This window comes from Echinops telfairi, unplaced genomic scaffold (assembly GCF_000313985.2).
Source record: "Echinops telfairi isolate 266 unplaced genomic scaffold, ASM31398v2 ScPeMD7_7420;HRSCAF=8458, whole genome shotgun sequence".
Classification (NCBI taxonomy): Eukaryota; Metazoa; Chordata; class Mammalia; order Afrosoricida; family Tenrecidae; genus Echinops; species Echinops telfairi.
In genome coordinates this window covers 24,669,068-24,696,322 of record NW_022111320.1, presented here as the reverse complement: position 1 = coordinate 24,696,322, position 27,255 = coordinate 24,669,068, and the positions used below count along the sequence as shown (strand labels likewise).

At 42.6% G+C, this 27,255-nt stretch overlaps 1 protein-coding gene and 1 long non-coding RNA gene across 2 annotated transcripts in view; both read left to right on the top strand.

Moving 5' to 3' along the window:
* The window catches only part of LOC123522515, a 27,539-nt gene extending 9,185 nt beyond the window's left edge, over window positions 1–18,354 (top strand). The window contains exons 3-4 of the long non-coding RNA XR_006680774.1: window positions 18,020–18,074; window positions 18,335–18,354. This is a non-coding gene — a long non-coding RNA (uncharacterized LOC123522515). The remainder of the gene's footprint in view (window positions 1–18,019; window positions 18,075–18,334) is intronic.
* Window positions 18,355–25,846: 7,492 nt separating this feature from the next.
* Window positions 25,847–27,255, top strand: part of FBXL2 (F-box and leucine rich repeat protein 2) — a 34,251-nt gene continuing 32,842 nt past the window's right edge. Inside the window, exon 1 of the mRNA XM_030887593.2 lies at window positions 25,847–25,928. The gene's annotated coding sequence lies outside the window, so the exon portion shown is untranslated. The remainder of the gene's footprint in view (window positions 25,929–27,255) is intronic.

The window sequence follows — 27,255 nt, the reverse complement described above, 5'->3', positions numbered from 1 at the left end:
GGGTGCCACGCCCTGGCCCCAAAGTCTATTTTTGGTTTAGGGTTTCCTCAGGACTTCGTTGCTCTGTTCCCCTTGCTGTCCTGTTGCGCACCCTTAGTGTGTTGCCTTGGTGTGGTAGGGTCAGATCAGGCGCAATTCCCACACGGTGTCTCCAGTATTTCCCCCTGTAGGGCTATGGGTCAGTGAGGGATGTTGTGTCTCCTAGTGGGGCCGACCATATGGTCCTCTCTGTGCATTGGCTGCTCTGAACGGGAATATTGTCCTCAAGGCTTGGTGGGTCAGGATGTGTTCCACTCTTTCTTCCTCCCCCTTCATTTGCTCCTGTGTGCTCTGATGGGACATGTCCGTCTCCATGAGCTGTAGCTTCAGTGCTCTCCTCTGAAGTAAATTTTTCTGGGGGGAGGAGGACTGTCCATGTAGTTGGGATTGGGGGCGGCCCCTCAGACCTGCTCTCCTGGAAGATTTTAGACGAGTGCTGGTGCCCCAGTGAGTTACCAATTGGGCTGCTAATTGCACTCAAGGTCAGCAGTTCAAGCTGGCGCAAGGTGAGGCTTTCTACTCCTATAGAGATTAGTCTTGGAAACCCACAGAATCTGTCCTATATGGTCGTTATAAGTTGAAATCAACTCAATGGCAGTGAGATTTTGAGTAATTATTAATTTACTTTATTCCACATTACACACACAACAGATTCAGAATGACAGCAAAGTAGTTACTTCCAATATAATTACTGAAGACAGTTAAAAATTCTCTTGTATATTTCTCCATATCTTCATTTTTAAATGAGGATCAGTGTCCTAAATCTATGTCACTATAGAGCCATCACATACAGTCCTCTCCCCTTGTTAGTCTTCATGCAGTGTATTTAAGGTTCATCACCAGTCCATCTGTCAGTGTCGGTTTAGGGTTTCCCTGTCTCATGCTGTTTTTCAGAATATTCCTCAGAAACAGTTTATGGTCATGAAAATAACTGAACTTTTCTGTGTTGGTAGCAGTTTGTGTCCTTTATGCTTGAAAGCCAATTTTATTAGCTATAAACTTCTTGGTTCACATTTTCATTTCCTGATTATTTTAAATATATTAATGTATCCAGAAAAACAATTTACATTAGCTCTCAAGATTGGAAAATAATTCTGTGTTCTTTGGGACCATCTGGACAAGGGCCTTCCCACCCTCTGGAATCTGAGAGCTCACTATGGATTCTGGATGGGGGCCATTGGCCCTGGGTTGGGCCTTACTTTCCAGGCCCATTGAGATGGCAACTCAGTGATAGGTCCCATTCTCGTAGTCCATCTGATCGGTGACTCCCCCACACAACACAGCAGGCCCCACCCATTCTTCGGCCTCTTAGGCATGGCAGACCTGCTTCCCCAGCTTTAGGCAGTGGCCCCACCTCCCTGGTATCCTTGAGCTGCAGCCCCCCCCTCCGAGACTCGAGCTGAGTCAGTGAAAATCTCTCTCTCTTAAAACTGAGGCCACTTCCAGGTGATCTAGGTTTGTACTGTTTAAAAAAGAAGAGACCGTGCACTGCCATCCAGTCTGTGCTGACTCATAGCGACCCTATCTGGCAGGTAGAACTGCCCCCATGGGTGTCAGAGACTGTAGCTTTTTACCAGAATAGATAGCTTGCCGAATATTGGCTGGCAGTTTCAAACTGCTGACTGCTCAGCAGCCCAGCATGTATACCTTAAAACTCTTCAACTCTCCACTCAAGCAATGCTCAATTCCAAAACTACTTCTACATTTTAAGTATCTGTAAAAGCAGTACCTTATGCTCCAGTCCTTAGTTCCCCATTCAGGTTTACTTATCCAGAGTTGCTACAACATGAATACCACAAATGTGTAGCTTAACAAGCAGTAATTGATTTTCTCACAGTTCAGGAACCTAGAAGTCTGAATTTAGGACACTGGCTCTAGAGGAAAACTTTCTGTCTGTTGGCTCTGATGGAAGGTCCTTCCCTCTTTGGAGCTTTTGCTCATGAGCCATCGTCATGTGGAGTGGCATCTCTCTTACCCATCTCTGCTTCCCCACTTTCTAGTTTAATCTTGTGGGGTTCCAAAGAGACACACCCTGTACTAATCCTGTCTCTAACATTGCAAAGACAATTCCCAAGTGGGATTCCAATCACAGGTATTTTCTTACCCATTTACATGTAGGTGAACGTTTTGGTTGTTAACTCCTTTGGGCTGTTGTTAAAAGTGCTGCAGTGAACGCTGGTGCACAAGGTTCTGTGTACATTCCTGATGGAACTTCTGGATATATACTGAGAATTGAGATTGCTGGGCATAATTTCTGTGTTTAGCTTTTTTAGGAATTTCTAAACTGCTAACGTGTCTGTAATACCATTTTACATTTTCACCAGCAATGGATGGATGAGTATCCAGTTTCTCCACAGCCTCCCTTCTTTTCTGTTTGTGTGCTTAACCATCCATGCATTTCGAATGGGAGTGAGGGTGACTCATAGTTAAGTGTTTGGCTGTGAAATGCAAGGTCAGCAGTTCAAAACAACCAGCAGCTCCTTGGGGTCACTATGAGTCAGCATTGACCTAGTGGCAATGAAAATGTTGCCACTAATAACGTTGCAATAATAACGTTGAATGTCTTTTCATATATCTGTTCATTTAATGTCTGCTTTATGTGTTCAAGTCCTTTGCTCATTTAATTGGGTGGTTTGTCTTTTTGCTATTAATGTGTAGTAATTTTGTTAATGTGCTAATGTTTAATATTTTAGATATTAGACCCGTATAAGATCTATCCTTTCTGAATATTTTTATTCCTTCTGTAGGTTGTCTTTTTACGTTGTTCATCAAGTGTTTTGATGAACACAAGTAATCTCATTTTTTTGAGGTCTCATGCATCTATTTTGTCCTTGGCGGCTTGTGTTGTTTTATCAGTTCTGATCATCTTGTCATTAAAAACTAGGTTACTCAGTTAATCCCCTGAGTTTTCTTCTAAAATCTTTATGGTATTATTTTCCAAAATGTTCCTTGATCCATTTTGAATTGTTGGGTTGTTTGTTTTTTTTTTGTCTGTTGTGAGGCACGGATCCTGCTTCATTTTTCTGTAAGTGACAATACAATTTCCTTAGCAGTGTTTATTAATGAGACTTTCTCTGCTTTCTCCATGGGCTGAAATAGGCAGGTTTAATCATTGTGAAGAACTGTTGTAAATTCCTGATAGGTACAAATCAGCATCAGCGAAAAGTTAATTCCTATGCTTTTGTTCTTCAATTTCTTTTTCTTCTTCTTCAATTTCTTCACCACTCTCTACTGCGCAGAATTCACAGATCATACAGCCATGTGATTTCTTAGAGAAGTAATCAGTTATAGCTCAGGGTCAGGATCAACTGGGAAATAAGAGGAATAACTTGGAATAGGGATTGAGACCCAGAGCAGAAGAAGTACATAGGCCAAGTTTAGAAGGCTGGAGCTCCCTACCCCATTTACTGCACTCCATCGCCTCCAGGTGGAGAACAGGCCTCTTCCTTCTTCAGTGCAGAGGTGCTTCCAACCAGGACAGCTCTCTCTGCTGCTCTCTGTTCTCCTTTTCAGCCATGCAAGCAGGCCTTTCTTGCACTGAGCTCCCTTTTGACTGAGTACAACCTCTCTGCATGTGGCATCCCAGAAATGGACCCTTCTGCTGCGAACTAGACCTCACGGCCAGTGTAGCATGATGTCCACCAGGCAGACCCTCTGAACTCTGCAACTCTGCTGCTGGGCCCCAGCCAGGCCTCTTGCTGTTAATCTTCCTTGGTAAAATCCTCCATCCAGACCACTTGGCTCGAAGTTCATTCTCTCCTTGCTGCTGCTTTCTAAAAACCTCTTTGGGATTGGCCATTTATTGTGAGAAAACTCCGTGTCGGTTTTAAGGCTTGGTCCTCTCAGCAGGACCATATGCTAACCAGCCAATAGGACTGCTTAATAAGGACTGCTTAATCCTATTGGATGGTTGGAAACACCATCTTTCTGACTATAAACTGACAGTTCCCTGCTAGGTATGTAAAATTGACCAATCATAGGGAAGGCTGTGGCCTAACTGGTCCTTTCTGGCAGAATGCCAAACCCAGGACCAGAAAGGTCATATATTGAAAATTAGTTGACCATAGACATATGGACCCTTAATTCTATTTCACTGGGTTATATGTCTCTTATTATGCCAGTACCACCTGTTTTATATTATTTTAACGTTTTTATTGGAACTTCTTCCACATATTATGCAATTCAGTAATTCACTCATACCAAGAAGAAATGTACAATCATCACCACAATCACTTTTAGAACTTTTTCCTTCTTCCTTATACTCACTGTCATTAGTGTAATTATTACTTTTAAATTGTGGCAAAAATATACACAAAATGTTTCTCCAATTCAACAACTTTTACATGTATAATTCAGTGTCATTGATCATACTCTTTGTGTTGTGCAACCACTATTGATATCCTTTACCCAGTGATTCCACCACCATTAACACACACTCAATCCCCCCTAAGCAACAACTCTTCCTCCTTCACCCATGGGAACTATTGGTCAACAAAAAAAAAGTGTTTTTTTTAATAGTTTAATAATATTTGCGTATCATACACTTCATAGTTAAGTCATTTTTAAGAAGAGTTGTATATACATCATCACAACCACTTTTAGTACTCCTTCTCCACTCCTATATTCATTGTTTGATCCTCAGTTCCTCCCCCCACACCTGCCTCCTTCCTGATAAACCATTGCATCAGTTACTGTGTCTATGCACCGACTCCTGTGCTTCATAAACTGGGAAACCTAACAGAAACAAAAAAATGACAAGAAGGAAATAATAATGTAAAAATAGACAGAACCACCAATAATACTTAAATAGCCCAAGAAGAAATTTCTGTCATGGGACAAGCTAGAAATATTTAAGCCTAGAGCAAATTCATGTTGAGTCAAGAGGGACGTCAACTGACCAAGTATCATATTCTACCGTAGCTGGATCCACCATAATCAAGTGTACAATGATCTCTGTCCGACAATATAACTGTTCAAGTCCCTTGCCGGTGGCTAGAGGGGATCTGCCAAAGGCTTAATCTGCCTAGAGACTCTGCAGATGGATTTTGGGCTCCCCCTACCCTCCATAGCCTTCTACAAATCGGATGTTCACAATGTAAGCACTGATACTTTGACCGTCATCATGTTTGGATTTTGTTATCCCCTTTGGATCACTCAAGCTGGTGTGCTTCTTCCATGTGTACTTAGTTGACAGCTCACTTAAATGGCTGCTTGTTTGAATCCAAGCCTTTAAGACTCCAGCCACTATTCCAATTGATAGCATCAGGAAGTTTAAACCTTCTTAGTTTATTCGTTTTAAAGTTTTCTATAGCGCCTTTTCTCGCTCATTTATATTTGAAGATTGGCCTGTTTTCTGTAAAGAAGGCTCTTGGAATTTGATAGGGGTTACTTTGACTTTGTAGATTACTGCAGATTGACACCAAATTCGTTGGAAGGGTGTTGAACTGGGTGAAGTAGAAGGTGTGAGCCACAGGAGGGACCACGGAGCAGGGTACAGGTGCATTCATGGCGGGGTGGTTTAGTCTTTGGAATACAAAGTTAACCTAAAATGTAAACCACCTAAGTCATATTTTTAAAAATTTAAACTCTTCAAGAGAAGAACATCATCAATTCGATCTAGTTTTCATTCTCACCCAGGAGCCTCATGAGAATCCAGGTTCAGGCCGCTTACCCCGGGGTGGGGGGGGGTGGCATTTCTCTTCTCCCTGTGTCCCAGAGGACATAACCCTGAGGAGCGAATGTGGCCAGAACCCCTGTTTCTGGAACAGGTTCTGGGTCTCCTGCCTCCGGGTTTCAGATGAGCATCTGTGGTACATTCTTACACCCAAGTACCCTAGCTCCCAAACCACCTTCTTTGCCACCCTTCCAGAAGGCTGTCCCAGCCTCCCACACCCACTTCCTCCTCAGCCAAGGCCCCACCTGCCTACAAATTGGCCCTGGCTTTTAGCCTTTGGGGATCAAGGAAGTGTGACATGCTGAAAAGAAATCAGATTGTGCATGAGCCAAACAAAGAAAATGTGAAACTACAAAATGAATAAAAATTTTTAAAGTTAGGAGCTTTGGAAGTTGCTTTTAAAAGTGCAAATGATGCCCAATGCACTAGCTCCTTTCAGAAATCACCATGGACCCCTTGCACTCACCTTTGTTTGGGAATAATGCTCCTGTCCCAGTATCAGCTATTGGTCCCACGCTGACTGCCTGTGCTTTCTTGGGAATGTTGCTAGTTTGGGGATTCTCTGGTCCTCGCGTCAATCCAAGGCCTCTTTGCTTCCTCCCACACAGACTGATACAAAAATGGTCATTGCTGGTTTGTACCCACTCAACTTATATTTTGGAGTTTGGGCAGATACCTGTCATGTAGGCTTTTAAAAAATCAAATTTATTCATTTATATATAAGACAATTTACCTTGTAAGGGTTGTAGTTCTATAAGCATAGCAGAGATCTTCAGAGATGCCATCATGTAGCATTTTTATCACCTTGGAGAGTTCTCCTGTGCCCCTCTGCATCAGTTCGAGCCCTCCCCTACTTATAACACCTGGCAGCCACAGATCTGATTTTCTTATTCCTGGTTTTGCCTTTTCCAAAATGTCATATCAAAAGAATTACAAAAGATGGGTCCACTTGTGGCTGACTTTCTGTCAATCAGCATAAAGCTTTTATAGTCTTCCATGAATTGTGAGTATTGGTGGTTCCTGTATTGCTGAGTAGGATCCTGCTCTATAGATGTACCACAGTTTGTTTAGATATTCACCAGTTGATGGACATCTGAGTTGCTTCCAAGTTTGCATGGTTATAAATAAAGCTTTGACAAACATAAACATTCATGTGTAAGACTTTGTGTGCATCCATGTGTTTGTTTCTATTGGGTACCTACCTGGGAGTTGAATTGCTGAGTTAAATTATATATCTGTATATAACTTTCTGTGAAACTGCCAAGCTGTTTAACAAAGTGTCTGTACCATTTTGTATGTCTACCAACCTAGTATGAGAATTCTGATTGCTGCATATTTATTATTACCAGGTTTTTTGGGGGGGCTATTTTACTCACCTACCATTGTGTGCATTTCCACAGTTAATAGATGTTGAGCAGCTTTTGATGTGCTTATTTGTTGTCCATGTATTCTCCTTGTTGCGTTGTCTCTGCAAACATTTTGCCAAGGTCTGTTGGCTTGCTTTCTGTTGTTGAGGGTACTAGTTACTTGGGGCTGTTGTAACAGAGAGTACACAGGGGTGGCTTTAAAGAAAAGGAATTTATTTTCTCACAGTTGCCTCAGTACGGGGTCACCAGATGAGAAGATTACATGGCCTGGGAACCGGAGTCTGCCTTTTTGCTTTTTTCACTTTTCCCTCTTTTAGTAATAGGCTCATATAATACTTGCCCTTTTGTGATTGACCTGTTGCTGATTTTTGACCCCTTGCCTTATTAATAAGTAAGAGAAGTGTGCTGAAAATGTCTACTGGGTTACTGATTTGTATAATTTTTGGTTGCTCTGTCAGTTTTTGCTTAATGTATTTTTAGTTAAGTAGGTACAAATGCATTCTAAATCATTATTTCCCCTAGTTAGTTGAAAAGTTTATTAGTATATATCACCCTTATTAAGGCGCCTCGTGGGGTAACACGTTAGACTTAGCCTCATTTGCAGTTCAAAGCTATCTGCCATTACAAGGGAGAAAAAGAGGCTTTCTGTTTTGGGTTTGTTTTTAATCATTTTATTGGGGGCTCATATAACTCATCACAATACATACATACATTGTATGTCGAGCACATTTGTACATTTGTTGCCTTCCTCATTCTCAAAACATTTGTTTTCTACTTAAGCCCTTGGTATCAGCTCCTCATTTTTGCCCTCCCTTCCCAACCCCTCCCTCATGAACTCTTGATAATTTATAAATTATTATTTTGTCATATCTTACACTGTCCTATGTCTCCCTTCACCCACTTCCCTGTTGTCTATCCCCCAGGGAGGAGGTTATATGTAGATCCTTGTCATCGGTTCCCCCTTTCTACCCCATCTTCCCTCCACCCTCCAGTATCACCACTCTCACCACTGGTCTTGAAGGGATCATCCATCCTGGATTCCTTGTGTTTTTGGTTCCTGTCTGTACCCGTGTACATCCTCTGGTCTAGCCAGATTTACAAGGTAGAATTGGGATCATGATAGTGGCGGGGGGGGGTCGGGAGTGGGGAGTAAGCATTTAGGAACTAGAGGAGGGTTGTATGTTTCATCGTTGCTACACTGCACCCTGACTGGCTCGTCTCCTCACCGTGACCCTTCTGTAAGGGGATGTCTGGCTTTCTGCTCTTATATAGATGTACAGTCTCAGAAACCCACGGGGACAATTCTATTTGACCTTATAGGGTCACTGTGAATCAGAATAGACTCAACAGTAGTGGTTTTTGTTTTGTTTTAGTGAAATCTGTGTTACAACATTGTTTCTTATTTGGATTTCAATTTTTCTGATAGTAATATAGTTATACCAACTTTCTTTTGGTTAATATTTGACTAGTATTTTCTATCCATTTATTCCATTTTAAACAACCTATTAACAAAAAAAGTTTGTGTTTGGCTTTTTTGGGGGTGGTGGTATTGTGTACTTTAAAATGAGCCAAGAATATGCAGGTCCTTGCACAATTCATTATACTACTTTGTCATCTCAAGCCACCTGTTGCAGTCTTCCACTAAACTTTTATTTCATTGTTTCTCCCATTTGCGTTGGCTATTCCGTGTTTAATAGAGAGTTTCAGAGTCCCTTCTGATAATCATTTTGGTCTCATCTTCTGATATTCCAGTGAACACACCAACCCCGCTCTCCGTTATCATGATGTTGCTTATTGGGCCTGTTGTGCGGATGTTTGTTTTATGCTGTAGCCTTTGACCTTCATTAGTAAGGGCAAGCCCTCTTCATTTTCAGCAAGCATATCCAAGGTTCTCTCTCCGCCTTCCTCCAACCCTAATGCCATGCTCTTCTTCAGATGGCCCAGCTTCTCGAGGAGTTGCTCAGTCCGTAGGTTAAATAGGTGTGCAGAAGGGGCAGAGGCACTCTCCCAAGTCAGTGTTCCCTTCTTCCGAGGCACGCAGGTCAGATGGGCCAAGGAAGAGGAGCAAGACATGAAGCGGTTAGGTTTCTGGAGTGGTTTACACCTCACTTCTTGCTTCCCAACGCTGAAAGAATTCACACGGCAGAAGCACTTTTGTAAATCCAAGTGACTTTTATAAGGAAAGGGAAGCGTCGGGTATTCACAGGAAATCCCAAAAGAGCACTGCCCTGAAAGAGGCCTGAGAGGAAGCTTGGGCTCCAGGATCTGGGCGACATGTGTGGGCCTCCAACCTGCAGGAGCGCACCCAAACAAGACAGGAGTCAGAGAGCAGTCAAAAAGGCTTGGCCTTCCTCTGACAGGCCCTCATTTCCTCCAGCTGGGGAGGCATGGTTGAAAGTATTGGCTGGCCTCATTGGCTGAGTTTAAGCGCACCTGGGTGTTATGTGGTTGGGCCTAATCTGTGCACTAAGGTGGACCTCCCACCTGGGCCTAGGGGGCTTGTGTCTGAGCATGCTCAGTTTAGATCTTTCCATAGGTGTCTAATTAATGTGCCTGATTTTTTCCAACCCCTTTGTTGTGGCCCTATGCAGGCATTGGGGAGACAACCCCCTTAGTCCCTCTTCTGGTTACCTAACAAAAGTTTGTGAACAGTGATCCCTCTTTGCCTTAATTGGCATTTGTGCTAATTGAATTTCCATGTTAGTAACTCTTTCTCCTACAAACACCAGATACCTGTACTGTACCCCTGAGAGACACTCCATACATGTCCTAGCCATTCACATCCAGCCTAAAGTCCGTGATCTTGAGGGATACCTGGCCATGGTTCTTAATGGTGTTGTTACTTTCTCCCCATTTCTACCTTTGCCCCTTCGTCAAAAGCAGGGACAAGATAACTGTCATAAACATTCCCCTTAAAGAAGGGGAGGCTTGAAAACACAGCGTAAGATACATTTTGCTAGGCAGTCATCATGTTGTCTCTCTAGTCTTGACAGTGGGCTGTGCCTATGCTGTTTTCTGGGAGGTACTCCCTTGTCTCTCATTTTTGTGACTCCATTCCAGCCTCTGGCAGGTTCCTTATTGACCGTTATCCTCCATGGCTGTATCTGAAAGGAGTGTTAGGGAAGGGGCCTCTTGGAAGCCATTTCCTACTTGTTCAGTTTTGGACACAGAAGATAAAGTTGTATTTGCAGCATGCTTTTGGTCAAGTTATGGGTCCTTTGAGAGAATTTCGTAGTCTTCTCCTCTGTATGACTCTCCTGATTTGAGTGCTACTAACTGCACGTAGGAGCCCTGGTAGCACAGTGGTGATGCGCCTGGGCTGCTAACTGAAAAAACTCAGTTCAAAACCACTAGCTGCTCTTCAGGAAAAGACAGGCTTTCGACTCTATAAAGAGTACAGTTTCGGAAACCAGCCAGTTCTGCCCTGACCTATAAGGCTTGCTATGAGTCGGAATCCACTCCTGGGAGTGAATTTGGTGGTTTTTTTTTAGTCTTTCCTCGACTAAAGCCTGAGGCCTCTTTTGTTGGTTTCCTGTCTCACGGTCCACTTTTCCTTCATGCTGTCTCTCTGGGGGCTTCTGAAGCGATGGGCTTGGAAGGAAAGGGGACGACTAGACCCGATCGTTACTCCAGGACTGACTTTGGTTAATAGACTGTCCTTCATGAGGGACCCCTTGTAGCACAATGTGCTTCCCAGTCTTATTTTCTGATGTGCAAATTTTAGCAGCAGTTAGCTTTTTAAATCTTCTGAGACCCTACATTTCTGTGTACTGTCTCCTTATAACATCTGGGCAAAAGTTGGCCGTTTCTTTCCTGGGTAGGTCCCTTCTTGTAATGCCTTGCTAAATACAGTAAGGAGAAGCAGCATTTCAAAACTGCCCAACCTTTTCTCTAGATCTGCTTGATTACTTAATCTGCCCTCCACGCCGTCACAGGCAGCAGTGACACCTAACCATGTCTTTATCTTCTCAGCCTCTGATGGTTCCTGCCCTACCAGTCGCTCGGCAGAATCCATTTTATGGTTTTGTTTTAGTAGTACTCTGCTTCAAGATTTGCTTTTCTAAATTAATGTCGTTAGGTTGGGAAGATTGGGTCTTATCTGACTGATATACACCCAAGGTCTTAACCAGAGATATGAATTATTCCTCAAGGAACGATGTGGGTGTGTGAGGAGATCAGCAGGGTAAGTTTGCTGCCCCTGGTTCCTGAGGCCGTGGAAGCATTGCTGTCGTCAACGGTGACTTCCCTTCCAGCCAGCTCACATTCCAGGGCGAGCCCTCAGCTAGCTGGCTACCATGACTTCGAGGAAGCTAGAACATGCAGTGAGGGGTGTACCAGGAAGGAGAAGGGAACATAAACTTCATTATTCTCACAGCATGACTCTATCTAGCCAAGACGGCGTTTTCTGATTTTCTGCTGGGTGCTTCAGGTGTCAGAATTCCAGGATCTATCAAGACAAAATGATAATTTGCATGATCCGTGGTATATATTTTCTGTTTTTCACAAATAGGACGGTAATGGTTTAGCACAAACTTCCTCAAATGGGGGATGTGGGACACCCATAGAAAATTTAACCTAAGGATGACCTTTTTCATGTCTTGAAATCTTACTGGAAAGATTAACGAAACGGAGAAGGGTGACAGAGCAGAAAAAGAAGCGGGCAGGATCTGGTTATGGGCCTCATCTCCTTATTCCTTAAATTTACAACTGCTCCTTGATACCCTTTATGCAGAACTCACCTACTAATCGGGGCTTTCCTCTGTAGTCACAGTCTCTTGTGGCTTTAGAAACTGACTAGGGGTATGAAAATTAAAACAGCAAAGATAGCTTGAGTTCTTTCACAAGTATTTGTAACGTTTCCTAAAATCTACTTGCAGAGGAATCCAGCCCCAGTTGATGCCAAGTTCCCTGTTTTAAAAGAGAGAGGACGTTTCATAGGCAAGTAACAAAGAAATTATTAGTGACTGGTTAAGCAAACAAGAAGTTGTGGGCAATTGATTTAGTGAGAAGTCTTCATTTGACAGGAGAGATTAAGGAGGAGGGTAAAGAAAATTCAATGCATTATAAATGCGTTTTTTTTTCCTGGTGGTTTGACTTTGTTTTACTGAATTAGAGACAGTCTAATTGACAAACTGATGTAAGCCAGGCTTTTTGAGTGTCAGCTAATGACACTCCAAAGTTTATGGGTGTTTTACCTCTTGTGAGAGGCCTTGTTTTATCCAAGACCCCTTGCATAAATTTGATAGTTTGATCAACAGTCCTGGAGAGTGCTCAAGGTACGGCCTGAATTTACACATTTAACGGGAATCTCAAGCTATAGCGGAGCTGGTGGGCAGGGCTCTCTTTTCTCACTCTGATGATACAGAAATGTTACTGAGATACATTAAATGAAAACAAGCAAGAAGAAAAACAGCTGTGGGAACTTCTGGCCACGGAGAGTGATAGAGTCTACCAGAATTGTTCATGGTGAAATATTAGAATAATTTCTTACAAAGCTGGGAAGGAAGACAAGTGTAAATACTCATTCTGTTCAGTATCATACTGAAGGGGAAAGGTAGCTCGGGAAGATGGCAAAAACAAATGAAAGGTACGGTGATTGAAAAGTAGTAATTAGCTCTCTCTCTCCACGTGGACCACCAAGTGGGGCTGAGTCTTCCTGCTGACAAGACACATGGAGCTACGCTGATGGAGCCAGAGCCTTGGAGCTGGAGGAGCCACGTGGAGACCCATGCCTGCGCTGAGATGCTTCCACCTCCACTGGATCCACAAGACCTTCTACCACTGGCCTGTGGTCTTCTGCATTCAGCGTCATTGCATGTGTTCTGAGGAGAAAGTCCTTGTCTTCCTCCCAAGGAGCAGATGCTGGTTTTGAACTGTCGACCATGTGGATCGCAGCGCAATGCTAAAACCACTGTACCACCAGGGTTCCTATGTGTGTAGCTACTAAAGTTAAAAATCTTCATCCTCAAAAAAAAAAAAAGAATAGGAGTAATTAAAGTAGTCATTACCGATGATACACTTACCCATTAGAAATAATAAGCAAAGCATTAGAAGTACAGCTTAACATCTGCTCGGAAAATGCCTGGCTGGTGCATACCCCCCTGGTCCCTTAACCCTCCCCCCTCCTTTTTTTTTTTTAAAGGAAAGCAGCTTCCCTTTAATTATCTCCCCTAATGGTTTTAAAGACCCCCAAATTAGTCTGGTGCAGCACTGGGACCACAGGTGGAAGGAATACAGGCAGGTGAGGCAGAGGCCATAGACCTCGGTGTGAGCTGTAAGTCTTTGTCTAGCATGCAGGTGGTGACGGTGGCAGCAGACATTTCCAGGCAAACAAAAATTAAAGAGATTTGTGAAAACCAGACCAACCTTACAGGAAGTAGTAAACGGACTTCTTTGGACAGAGAATCGCAACAGCAGACAACAATCTGAGACCAACATGCATGGCACCACCACCCAGACGTCAGTTCAGATATGTGAATATCAAAGTCTGAAGCTGAAAATAGTGAACCAGAGAGAGTGGTTTATATAAAAAATAATTAATTACACAGTAATAAGAGGGGATGGTGTAGTTAAAGAACTTTTAAACAGAGGAAGTCAAGTAGATTTCAAGACAGAGCAGATTGTTCAAACTTGGGGAGTAATTAATACATTACAAGATAACCTCGAAGAAAATTAATAAACCTCCTTACAATTAAAAAGCGGAACTATAAAGCTTTAGTAAATACACAAAACAATGAAGAAAATGACAAGAAAACCTGTAAACAAAATGAGGTTGGCACAGAAGATTATGTGGAACAAAGAAACCGGTGCGCACGCACAGCAAAATGACAGTCATAAATGATCTGCTATTATACTGAATATAAATGGATTAAATGCACTGGTTAGGATATAGAGTATAAAAATGGCCAAGAACGCTGTGCAGTGCATTCTGCTCTGACACTTGAAGTGCTCACGTGTCAGATCAACGTGAAAGCAACTGGGGACTTTGTCAGCAATAGAAATCACAGGCATTTCTATTTTTTATCGTTGTTAACAATAATCTTGAAATTGTTTATGCTCACTACTACTTGAAATAACAGTTATTAGACCCATTGTTATGCCTTATAATGTGCTAATAGAGACACAAATGTTACTATATTAAAATAGTATAAACACTATATCTTATACCTTGTATATTACTTTCCTATAGCCTAGCAATGACAAACTGGAATTTGAAATTAAAGCACAGCACCAGTTACATTATTGTTATTTGGTGCAGTCAAATTCGTTTCCAACTCATAGTGACACCATGTGACAGAATATGGGTTTCCTAGACTGATCATTTTGGAACTAGATTGGCAACATCTTTCTGCAGAGTGGCTGGTAGGTTTGAACCATCAACCTTTTGGCTGACATCCAAGTGCTTTAATCACCATACCACCGTGGCTCCTCCTAGTCACAGTGCCCCTTCAAATGAAATAATTCCTTTTTAAATCTAACAAATTAATACAGGATCTATATGTAGAAAACGAAAATCTCTGATGAAAGAAATCAAAGGAAATCTAAGTAAATAGAAATTACATGTTATGATGGGCAGACTCACTATGGTTAAGATGTCATTCCCCACCCACCCCCAGTTTAATCTGTAGATTCAGTACAAACTGCAATCAAAATAAATTATTTTGTGCTTATCAGTAAGCTGATTCTAATATCTAGATGGAAAAGTAGAAGACTCAAAATAACCAACACAATACTGAAGAACAGAGTCCGAGAACTGATAGTACCTGACTTCAAGACTTACAATAAAGCTGCAGCGCCCAAGTCAGTGTGGTGTCAAAAGTAGACTAGTCAATGGAACAGAATAGAGTCCAGAAATAACCAAAGACCAAATCCATAGTCCCGGCAAATGATAGCTAATCTTGCGCAAGAGCAAAGGCAATTCAAGGGGAGAGGGATAGTCTCTGAAGAAGTGATGTTGGAAGAATCTATATGCCAAGAAATAACCAAAAGAATCTAGATACAGACTTACAACTGTCACAAAAATTAATTCAAAATGTATCATAGAGCCAACTATAAAATACAAAGCTATAACACTTCTAGAAGATAAGAAAATCTAGATGGCCTTGAGTTGGCAATAGGTTTTCTGTTTTTAGATTAACATGTTTCTGGATCAAAGACTTAATATAACAGTTTTAGTCACCAAACTGTGTATAGCTCCATTACAATTTCAGAAACAATTAAAGAAAGTTTATTGATCTTGATAATGCTGAATGTAAAACTTAGTGGGAGTTCAAAGAAGCAAGATAGCCACACATAACCAAGACGATGAAGATGAACAGAATCGAAGGACTTGAAATCAAGATTATGAAGGTTCATCATTAAAGTTAGGATCTTACTGGCAGAAGGACAAACAGACCAATGAGATAAAATGCCAGCTTCAGAAGTATTTCTCCTATCACACAGCTACATACACTTACAACCCGGTGCTCCTGCAGTGCTTATTATCGCACGGAGGGTGGGGTTGGAACTGAGGTAGGAAGCACTTTCCAGGAGAAAGCACTTTGGAGGGACCAGAACTCATCTGGCCACTTCTGTAACTTCTGTTGTTATTGTATCTGTTGCCTGTGTTCTAGGCAATGTCGTTCTGGGCATTAATTTTATTCACTGAAACTTGGTTTTGGACTTTGGCGTATGCTGCATTTTGGGCAGTTTGGAGTCCTGGCATTCCTACTTGCATATACTGCCAAAGGAGATGGGGTAGGGGCAGGAGGGAGAAAACGGCACACACAGCGGTTGGCCTTTTCATTCAGTAACTATAACATTGGGTAATAAGCACGAGATGACAAATAGGAACTTCTGTCTGACGATTCTTGCCCATGGTTCCTTGAAATTCTCCATGTGTCTTGGCATCATTCTTCCCCTGGGTCTAGAAGGTTCTCAGCACAGAGACCTTGGTCCAAAGGACATCTCTGTTCTAGCTCCAATTTCCTGGTGGTAGTCAGCTCCATCCCTCCATCTCTGCTTGCGTTTTTCTTATTTTATCTCTTTTAAGATAAAAGATGATGTAGGCCATCTCCCCCAGCCCCTAGGGAAATCACCTTTATGTGGGATCAAGGCCATCTCCTGAGTAAGGGTGTCGCAATCAACCCTAGTCCTCTTAAAGTTGATTGATCAGCAGTCACATAATGGAGATGACTACATCATTACATGACTGCCAAACTGAGCATTATGGTCCAGCCAAGGTGACACATTTTGAGGGGATACTATTTAATCCATGATAATATCGAATTGGTGTCAGCTATTTTTATTATCATCAATGTTTCTATCACTAGGAGATAATAGAATATGTGGTTTCTCCATGTTATACAACGTTGAGGGATCTTCTAAGGGAATTTAGCTAATTCCGTTTTCGCCTTCATTTTGTGCGTGAGAACCCAACCCAGCATGTAATGTAATTCTACTGTCAGACTCGTTTCTTTTTCACGACCTGCCAATCATTCTGGCTGGTTGGGGACTGGCTCTCTAACACACGTGCTGAACACTAGGAGGAGCAAGAAACCTGTGGGTGGGGGAAAGATATTTCCCTTAGAGGCAGGTGTGTAGATACCTTGAACTATACATAATACATGTACCTAAATACGCATATTTCAGCCACCTTCATTTTCCGAAGCACAAGATCTGCTAAGTCTCTTAAGGTCTGCTCTTTGTTTTCCACTAGAAAATGATGGGAGCTTATATTGTAGATTGGAATCTATGCTATTACTACCTCTATGGCACTGCCTGTGGGAATATTATTGTCGGTTTTATATTCCTGTTACATTTTAGTGTTCTGCTAGCCTTCACCAAGCCTAGGGACCTTCACCTTACCACTGGTTGTTACTTTGGAGACTGCCATCTCCCTCCTGTGCTTCCACACACAGAAGCACAAGGTCCAGAATTAAAATGCTATTCTTGTCCCTGACCCCGAGCACAAAGCAAAGCTGCTCTGTGGCCAGCTGCTTCTCTACAGAGTGGAGGCGCACATTGCTGTTTGCCATCAAGCCATCAGCAGCCTCCCCTCTCCTCCAGAGCCAGAGAGACCGGACCACATCGGATCTGTGCTGGCTGCAGCTACTGCCTCTGTGGAAGAATGGGTGGCAACGATGTTTGTGATTGCTTTTCTCTGCTCTTGTTTTTCCCATCTCTCCCATCTTCTGTGGCTTCATAGATTTTACCCAGGAAGAACTGGTCACTGACAGACCTGGCCAATCAGCTCTATCCTCTGCCCAGTGAACAAATGCATCCTCTGCCCAGTGAACAAATGCATCCGTCTGAATAAGTTTTACCATTGAGCTTTTCTTGGCCGCGATACTTGGTTTGGTGTGTCTACCACTAAAAGAGGCATTTGTAGTGTGTGTTAGGAGCTGAGAGCTAGGACGATTGAGCCGTCTCATGGCTCTGGGCCTGGGAGATTAGAGAGTTTGGGTCTTTGCATTTTGATAAGTGATCTATCTTGTGTTATAGGAGTCTTGGTAGCATGTTGGCTAAGCATTCCGCTGTTAACTGACAGGTCAGTGATTCAAACCCACCACGGGCTCGGAGAGAAGGCAGGTATGCCAGTCTGCATTGGTGAAGATTCCGCACTCAGCCCTGGCAAACCTGTGGGGCAGTTCTCCTGTCCTGTAGAGTGTGGTCCCATGAGTGTGGTCCCATGCCAGTTCCTTTGAACTAGGGAAATGCCATCAAAAGCTGAGTGCATTGCGTTTTAAAGAGGATTTGTGTACTGTCTAAAACAGCTGGACATGTTAACGTTCAGTATTTCTCAGTGGTGATATAACATTATAATGTATTGCAAATTGAGGGATATTGAAAAAATGTATAATGAACATATTCAATATGGCACACTAGGTTTTACCTTTCAAGTTATAAATATCCTGAAATATTAACATCATTTCATTTTTGTATTTTTTCCCCCTTTTAGAATATTTTCCTTCTTGGACATAGTAACTTTGTGCCGATGTGCACAGATTTCCAAGGTAGAGTATTAGCCATGTTTTCCATCAACAAAGCTAATATTTTATCAGAATGAGAATAGGTTTTAAAGCAAACAGTTAACAATTAAAATTTTATTATGTTATATTTAATACAGCCTGATATTATTTCATTTCCTCATTTTCCTATATCAGTAATAGAAGTTCTGAAGTACAGAGATTGAGTCAAACTATGATTTATTTAACAGTTTCAATAATTACCTCTCCCTCCCCCCAATCCACCTTCTTTTACCCCCACCTCTCAGGCGTGGAACATCTTAGCTCTGGATGGAAGCAACTGGCAAAGAGTAGACCTTTTCAACTTTCAAACAGATGTAGAGGTAAGCTCACACTGTATTGCACAGGAGTGGGTTTTTTTTAAGCTAAGTAGACTGTTCCCTTTTCTGTTTATTTTGATTCGTGCCAAGATGGAACAGAGAGAGGGGAATATTGGAAGATATTTACCTACTTCCAGGCCAAAATTCAGGGTGTTTTGGGTTTTTTTTACTATCTTAGTAAAAGTGTATTTCCCCTCTTGTTTAAGATTTCAATTTGAGTTTCATCTCAACTTTTAAAAATCTCACACCTACACCATTAATAGTGACTCTTGACAAGTATTTAAATCAAAAGACCCACTGAGACTTCAAATTTTGAATCAGTAATGGAGAAATGGTGGCAGCACAGGCCATGGAGTGAAGCGGGAGAGCTGACGTGTCCCCTGTCCTCCTGCCACATAAGGCCAACCGTATCTTCAGTGCCTACGTTTCATATCTATAAAATGAAGCAGTACTCTTTTTAAACATTTGCTAATGCTAAGACGCTGGAATGTTTATCTGGAAAATACATGAATACCTACATTTAAGCGTGGTTACTTGACTAATGGAAAGTTTACTTTTAAACCAGCTTTACTATCCATCTTAATTACCTAGTGCTGCCATAACACAAAGGGAGTGGCTTTCAAGAACAGACATTTTATTTTCTCACATTTCTGGAGGCAAGAAGTCTGAAAGTCCAGAGCATGCCTTTAAGGAGCGATCTTTGTCTAGGTAGCTTCTAGGGCTGCTGGAAATTTTTGATGATTTTTGCTATCTGTCTTTTGTGTGTGGGTGTGCGCGTGCGCTGCTCCTTTGTAACAAAGAAGTTATTAGGTTTAAAATTCACCCTGTACGGGTATGGCCTCCTTAACATAACCAAAGAAAAGTCTCTGTTTCTAAACAGGGTCATATTTATCGATAGAGGCTTTAGGTTTTCAACACAAACTGGGGGGTGGGGGTGGGCACAGTTAAAGTCATTGCACAATTAAGTAACAAAATTTTCAACCTAACGGAAAAGAGGTAGAATAAAGAATATTTTACATCATGCTTGTCTGAGGGGCTTGCGATTCTGAAGTTTGTTATCTGCTCTGTGTTAACCTACTTATTTCTGGTTTTGCGAACTCAGTGATAGCAGCAGGGTCACAGTACAGTCGGTTCTTCCAGTAGACAGCTCTCCATGTGTTTTTGCCAAGGTGTCCTTTTTGTACCTGCCGCTCCTGGGGAGAAAGAAGAAGCTGTCTGTACCTGTAACGATTCATGGTTAGAAACCCTATACTGGGTAGGATTCAACTCAGTGGCTGTGGGTTTAAGTTTGATTTAGTACTTGAGGAACTCATACTAGTTACTGAACCAGGTATAACCTAGAAGAGTGAATGGCCAGGTGTAGAGGTCCAGCACCTCTAGGTAATTTGGTAGATTCAGAGTTTCTGGTCCGCATCTTAACTTCGTAGAGCAGAATGCCTATAGCAAGTGGACAGAGCAGGGCTTTTCCACCTTTAATGTTGGAAAACCCTGATTCTTCTCATTGTGGTGTCTGAGCTCAGAAAGGTAAGACCCTCAGGGCTTCATACTCATACAAGAAAGATCAGCTCCTCTAGTGCCTGGTTTAGACTGGGGTCCCTGAATTCAGAGTCCTTTACTGCTTATTTCAGACTTAACAACAGTGATTAGGGAGTCCCTGGGTGGTACCAAAGGAGCCATGATGGGGCTATGGGTTAGGTGTTGGCTGCTGACTGCAAGGTCACCAAGTTCAAGCCTACCAGCCGCTCTAAGAGAGAAAGAAGAGGCTTGTCTGCTCCCATAAAGATCATCAGCCCCGGAAACCTTGTATATTGTCGCTGTGAGTTGGAATTGACTTGTGGGCAGTAGGTTGGGTTTTGGGGGGTTTGGGCTGACAGCTGGTTAAGCCCTGAACAATTAGTTGCAAGATTGGTGGTTAGAACCCACCTAGAGGCTCCTTGGAAGATGGGCCTGGTGGCTGGTGACAGCTCTGGAAACCCTGTGCAGTGCAGCTCTGCTCTAACCTGATTCCCTGTGACAGCTAGCCCTTAAGCTTTGAGTAAAGACCCATGACTAATAATAGCAAAGAGAGCCACAGTTCCCTACCTGAACATGCCAACACACTGTACCACCCAGGACCATCCTTTTCAGACTAGTATTCTCTAAATCTTTGTTCTGTACAGAGCTCTAAAAATTACATACCCTTGTCTACTGGCCAAAGGAGAGTCATTATGTTGAAACGTCTATTTCCCTTTTTATCTTACTTTTTGTCTCTTCAGTTCCCTTTGGTCAGCTTTTCAAACTATAATTTTTTTAAAGTTAGCAAAAAAATATGATTTCAAATAAAATTCTGTTATTTCAAAATTTCAACTACTGACTTTCAGCTAACTTCAGTTATGTGTGTCACATGGCTGAAATACTCAAGCATCCACCACGGTACTTCTCTAGGGGTCTAGGACTTATCAACTTGGTTAAGAATTGCATATAGTTCCAATCTGGTCTAAGACTTTTTAGTCCTCCTTATGAACTGGCATCTTGAATCTAGATTGGATTATGAACCAAATATTGGAGCCTCCCATATCCTCTATACAAGATTCCATAGTTCCTTGCTCTGGGGAGGAGTACATGGTCTCATTTGGAAAGGAAAAGATAATTTATCGGAATGTTGAGAGAAGTGAGTGCCAAGGATCAGAATTCATTTAATAACAGGTAAGCACTATATTATGTTAATTTAAAGGAGCCCTACTGGTGTCATCGTTAAAGCACTCAGTCAATAACCAATAAGTCAGCAGTTCAAGCCCACCAGCTTCTCTGGAGAAGAAAAATCTGGCAGTCTGCTTCCATAAGGATCACAGTGATCACTCCTGGGGGCAAGTCTACTCTGCCCTAGAGGATCTCCATGAGCCAGAATCAATTTGGCAGTTACAGTTTTGATTTTGTGTGTGTCTTAACTTAAAAGCCCTAATTCCAGATCCAGGGTGCCCTTGCCATCTCTCCACTTGGCGCTCGGTAACAAGTAGGGTCAGTTTTCTTTCAAAATAAGAAAGTAAGGAGGCGAGGTTCAGTGTCCTTGTGCTGATGGACCCAAGACTGCAGGCCGTGCGGAACTGAAGATCAGAAAGTACAGAGAATGTGGCTGCTGGCTGGAGAACCAGAGCAGGCGAGCGACGCGGAGCAGAGCTTTTGGCTTCTCTGGCTGTGGATACTGAGCTGCGTCTGTTTCTTAGGACATCCTCAGCCAGTGGCAGCAACGTGATCAAACTGCCCGACTATCTGCCCTCGCATCCCCTTCCAACCCCAAACTTCAGAATAACAGCCCTGAGGATACGGGCAGGGCGTACGTAGGTGGGTACTGAGAGCATGGGTGACTGTATAACCCACTCAAGGGAAGTGAACAACAGGATTGTATTTGATAGTGGGTGGTGTAAGATATGTCAAAAATAAACAAGGGTTCCTGGGGGGTTGGGTAGGGGAGGGAGGGGATAACGGGGAGCTGTTATCAAGGAATGCAAGAAGAAAGAAAATGTTTTGAAACATGTGGTAGCAATTGTACAATACTGCTTGATGTGATTGAACATGAAATGGTATGACATCTATAAGAGCTCTCAATCAAATGATTTTGAAAACAACCACCCCTAATTCCTGGGAAGGATGAGGCTTTCTGCTGCTGTGAAGGTTTGCAGGCTTGGAGGAGATGCACAGGGCAGTTCTACCCGGCCCTATAGGGTCGATATAAGTCAGCATTGGCTTGATGGCTATGGAAGTGATGCCTCGGGGATGATTGATAATGTTCTCAACATAAAATGACAATGTTTCTTCTAAGGTAGACCATATATATATATAAACCATAGGTGCAGGAATGGATTTGGGGCTTGTACTTATTCTAGTCCCAATCTAAGAACAATCAAATCTTATACGGTCCTGCTTGATGCTCGACCTTTTGAAGAGATCACTAAAGATATGGGTGCTATAGCAACGTGTGATGAAGAAACTAGATGGTGCCCAGCTAGCAGAAAGAAGAAAGAATAGTGTCTGGAGTCGTAAAGGCTTGTTTTCAAACAAATAGCCATCCAAATGAAGTGTCAACTAAGTCTACATGGAAGAAGCATACCAGCCTGTATGATCCAAGGATTGTAAAAAATACAGTCCAAGTCTAAAGGAGGGAATGGCATCAGATCTAAAATTGTTAACCCCTTGTTTGCAGAAGATCATGAATGACAGAGGAAGCCCAAGATCCATTTGCAGGGTCCACACATGGAATAAGCCTTAGTGAGTCCTTTCTGAACATAGTTCGGGGTATGAAAAGCTCTGCTGTCAGCAGAGAGCGCGGTCAAGTCGATTGTGGCAGACAGTTAGGTCAAAGGTAAGCTCAGTTGATCTCCCTTGAGACCCAGTTTAAAGCTGTTTCCTTTTTTTTTTTTTAAGTGAAGGGGAAATACATGTGGATTAAACCCCGGTGAATCTCCTCTGACCATGGACCCAGGGATATGACTAGCCTTGCATGCAGAAGGCATTGGAGAGTGGATTGTTGCAGATGCAATTAGGTTAAAAGTTAGAGCATCCTATCATTTGATCCTCCTGATGATCCATTTAAATTTGTTTCAGTTTTTAATATTTTCTGTTTTCTTTTTGATTGAGGTTTTTATCTGTTTTCCTGTTTCTTGTTAGGTTTTTTGTGGTGTTTGTTTTTTAATATTTTTGTGTAGATGAAATCCAGGATAAGTGAATCTACAGAGTTAGTAACTGGATGAAATAGTCCATTGAGGGTACGGCAGGGGAGATTGAGGGGAAATGGGGAGCTAATGATGAATACAAGATTGAAGAAAATGTTCTAAAACTGATTGTGGTGATGATTGCGCAACTCTTCTTGCTGTGGTTGAACTATTGAGCTGTATGATATGTGAATTATCTGAAAGTTAAAATGTGAAGAAAAAAATTAAGGCCCTAATTTATGTACATAGACAAAGAGGTAGTCATTTGAACAGAACAAAGGGAACACTGCATGATTTAAAATCGGAGAAGATATGGGTCAGGGTTGATCCTTTCACAGTACCTAGTCTGGAGGCTGGTACTTTCAACAAGGGATGACACAGTGTCTGCAATAGCAGGCTCAGAAGTAACGGCCATTGTGAGAATGGTGCAGGACCGGACAGTGCTTCATTCTAAGTAGAGCTGCTATGAGTTGGTGCCAACTTCCAGGCACCCGCCTAACCACAGAACAATTTCCCGGGGTTTAAAGACCTCTCTTGGATCTTACCTTTCTCTGAAGCCCTTCATTCTGAAGTGTGCATCTACACCCTGATGTCCGGTAGGTAGGTACAGAAGCAGCCAACTTGGTTACGGCACAGTGCAGCCCGAGGAAGCCGGAACCTGTGGAAGGGTGTCAAAGAAGAAAAACATAATTCCCACTCATAGCAATAGAAAAGTGATAAGACCGTATCCTGTCACAGATGGAACGTCAGAAATCTTGATGACTTCCATGGGTTTCTGAACACATGGGTGTATTTGGAAAGGGTTTGTTTCCTGTTTTGTTTTTGTTTCTTGGTTGGAAACAGTGGAGCAGAGAATGTTGTCATTTAAAAAAAAATTAAATACAAGGAAGGCTCTAAAGAAAAGGAATCAAAAGGGATGGATGTGGTGACTGGAAAAGGAGGGCATGCCCTGGGTGCTCAGTGCCTAGACGTGGCGCAGGGTTCTGGCTGTTCTGTCCTCGTGACTTAACTACTTTATTTTGGATTTCCAAGTCCTTTTTTTTTCTTTTTAATCTGATGACAAAGATTTATTTGACAGATGCCTAAAATTTTGTGTCCAACAGTCACTATTAGGGAGTACAAAAGTAAACCTGAAGAAACGCCACCAGCAGTATCAAAGTTAGGTTTTTGGCTGCATTCTGAAGTAAGCTCGCTGGACAGGACTTGTGAGCCGACACTGCGCATCTCACGGGCTGCTCAGCACCAAGACTGCTTGTTTCCCAAGTGAGGAGAATACTATTTAAAAAAGAGAGAGAACCACTCTTTTCAGTGCCCTCCCAAGTGGGAGGAAGGAGAAGGGGTCTTCGTGAAGAGCACACCAACTTTGCAATCAGCAAACCTGTAAGACCCCAGCTCCACACCAAAGGGCGGCCCGGGACAATTGAACCATTTGGTTTTCTTATTTGCAAAGTGAAAGGTAGTGCAATCTTAGGAGGTTGTCATGAATATTAAATGAACAGTAATAGGTATGAGAAAGTGCTAAAATTAGACCTTGAAAGGTGAGAGCGCTTAGTCAACGTTCATGTTTTTTTTCCCTTTAATACCTCTGCCCGTCCCCGGTACAAGTTCCTTTTTAAAGAAACGGTGTTTAAACAGAAGACTGCTGGGCAGAGGGAGAGCTTGTGTAATAGATCTACATACTCTTCAAGTACTAAGTAGCATTTCCATAAGCAGCCTGTGTCCCCAAAGCTGAAGGTCCTGATTGGTGACCAGAAGCGCTGGGTCCTGTGCAGGGGGCACCTAGCACCTCAGGGCTAGGCTTGTAAAATGAACACACAATTGACTTGGGTTTGGTTTAGGTTTTTGTTGTTGTTGGTTTTTTTTTTCTCTTTTTTAACATTTTATTAGGGGCTCATACAACTGTTATCCCAATCCATACACACATCAATTGTGTAAAGCGCATTTGTACACCGTTTCTCAAAACATTTTCTCTCCATTTAAACCCCCGACATTAGGTCCTCATTTTTCCCCTCCCTCCCCGCTCCCCGCTCCCGCATGAGCCCTTGATAGTTTATAAATGGGTATTTTGTCATATCTTGCCCTGTCCGACATCTCCCTTCATCCACTTTTCGGTTGTCTGTCCCCCAGGGAGGAGGTCACACACAGTTCCATGTAATCGGTTCCCTCTTTCCTACCCATTCTCCCTTTACCCTCCCTGTTTGTTGTTTTGTTTTTAGAATGCTATTTGAAGATGTTTTTTAAGATCTTACAGGCCCAGTATATATACTAGGAATATAGTTGAGCTGCTGGAGGAATTTCCAAACGATCTTCTGTTACACCTGGAAACAGTCCCTGGGTTACAAACCTCCAGCTTAACATACAACCCATAGTTACTGGCCAAGACCCTCAGCCTAGTCTAGTAACCATGCGAAGTACACATGGTGGTTTATAATGACTAATAGTTGAGACTTTGCCTTGCACATCAACATGATCATCAGTGTTACATTAAAAATGGGTCAGTGTGTTTCGATGTGTTTCTTTAATTTTTTTTGCATAGAAAGGTACACTAAATACTAAGACAAACGTGATGAACTGCCCACACCTAACTGTTCTGATCTAAGTACAAATGTGGTTGAAAGACATTCTTGGTAATGGAACTCACTCATAATCTGGGGACTGCGTCTATAATCAGCTCCTAAATTTCAGGTTATGTTGCTTTTAGACCAAAAAATGATACCCTTTCCCACTTTTTGATTCAAGGGTCGAGTGGTGGAAAATATCTCTAAGCGATGCGGCGGGTTCCTGAGGAAGCTCAGCCTGCGAGGCTGCATTGGTGTCGGGGACTCCTCCTTGAAGTAAGTCAGACTGCAGTTCCGGGACCAGCAGAGCTACACGCTCCTCCTGCAGGCTGTCTGGGCACTGTAGGCATTCCTTCAACATTACGGGTTGAGCCCCAGTACACCAGGCAATGAGGATTCCCGGGGTCGCTGTGGGATAAGCATGAGGCTGCTAATCTCAGAAATTGGTGGAACAAAGCCTCCAACCCAGCGGCTGAGAGCGGGTGGTGAGGCTGTCTGCGGTTCACTAACTTCAGGGTGAGCAGTCCCAGGCTTCACCCTTGGCACCTCCCAGGAACTCCTAGGGGTTTGGGTCATCACAGTCTCCCTGAAATTATGCTGCTCACCACTCACGTTTCTCCCTCGCTGCTGCTGTCAGAGATCTTTAGTTCTGCATGTGATAAACTCCACACCAGTTTTTTCACATTTTTTTAAACAGTCATGTATTATAAAGAGATTTAAATAGTAACTAAGAAATCATACACAGCCACATATGTACCATTTCCAGTAGTCTTCATTCCTTTGTTTATACATACATGTTTTTTTCTTTCTTCCTGACGGACTTCTCTGTTTTTGAACACTTCTTGTAATACTAGGAGCCCCGGTGGCACAGGAGCTAAAATGTTCAGCTGCTAACCAAAAACAGCTGGCTGTTCCAACCCACCCGCGGCTCATGGGAGAAAGATGTGGCAGGCGGGTTCCGTGCAGCTTTACAGTCTTGGACGCCACAGGGGCAGTGCCACCCTGTCTTTCAGGGCTGCTGAGCTGAAACCGACTGGACAGCAGTGCATTTTGATCCTGTAGATCACTCTGCAGGTGATACATCCTTGCAGGGGTTTTGCTCCTTAGGAAAAGGCCTTGTTTTCATTGCATTTTTGAAAGATATTTTCACCGAGAGTGGAATTCCACGTTGACAGGTTTTTGTGTTTTAATTTCTGTGTCTAAAGAAATTGTCCGACTCTATCTGATGGTCACCAACGGGAAATCTACTCTCGCTGTTTTCTTTTCCTCTGTCAGAGTGTGTTTCTTTTCTCCGAGTTTTAAAAAGATTGCCTCTTTATAACTTACTTGAGCAATATGATAAGGATGTGCCTTGGTGTAATTTTCATCAGTTTTCCTACTCGGAGATTTCGTAGGTTCTCGGCTCTATGAGTTTGTCATTCGCATGAGCTTTGCAAGGCTTTGGGCCATTATTTCTTCACATTTGTTTCCTCCCTGTGTTGGTCTGGGTTGACTAGAGAAACAAATTCATAGACACTCATATGTATGTAAGAAAGAAGTTTATCTATAAGAGGGACCAAACTTCAACCCAGTGCTCCAAGGTGTGAAGACAACATGCCGGCGC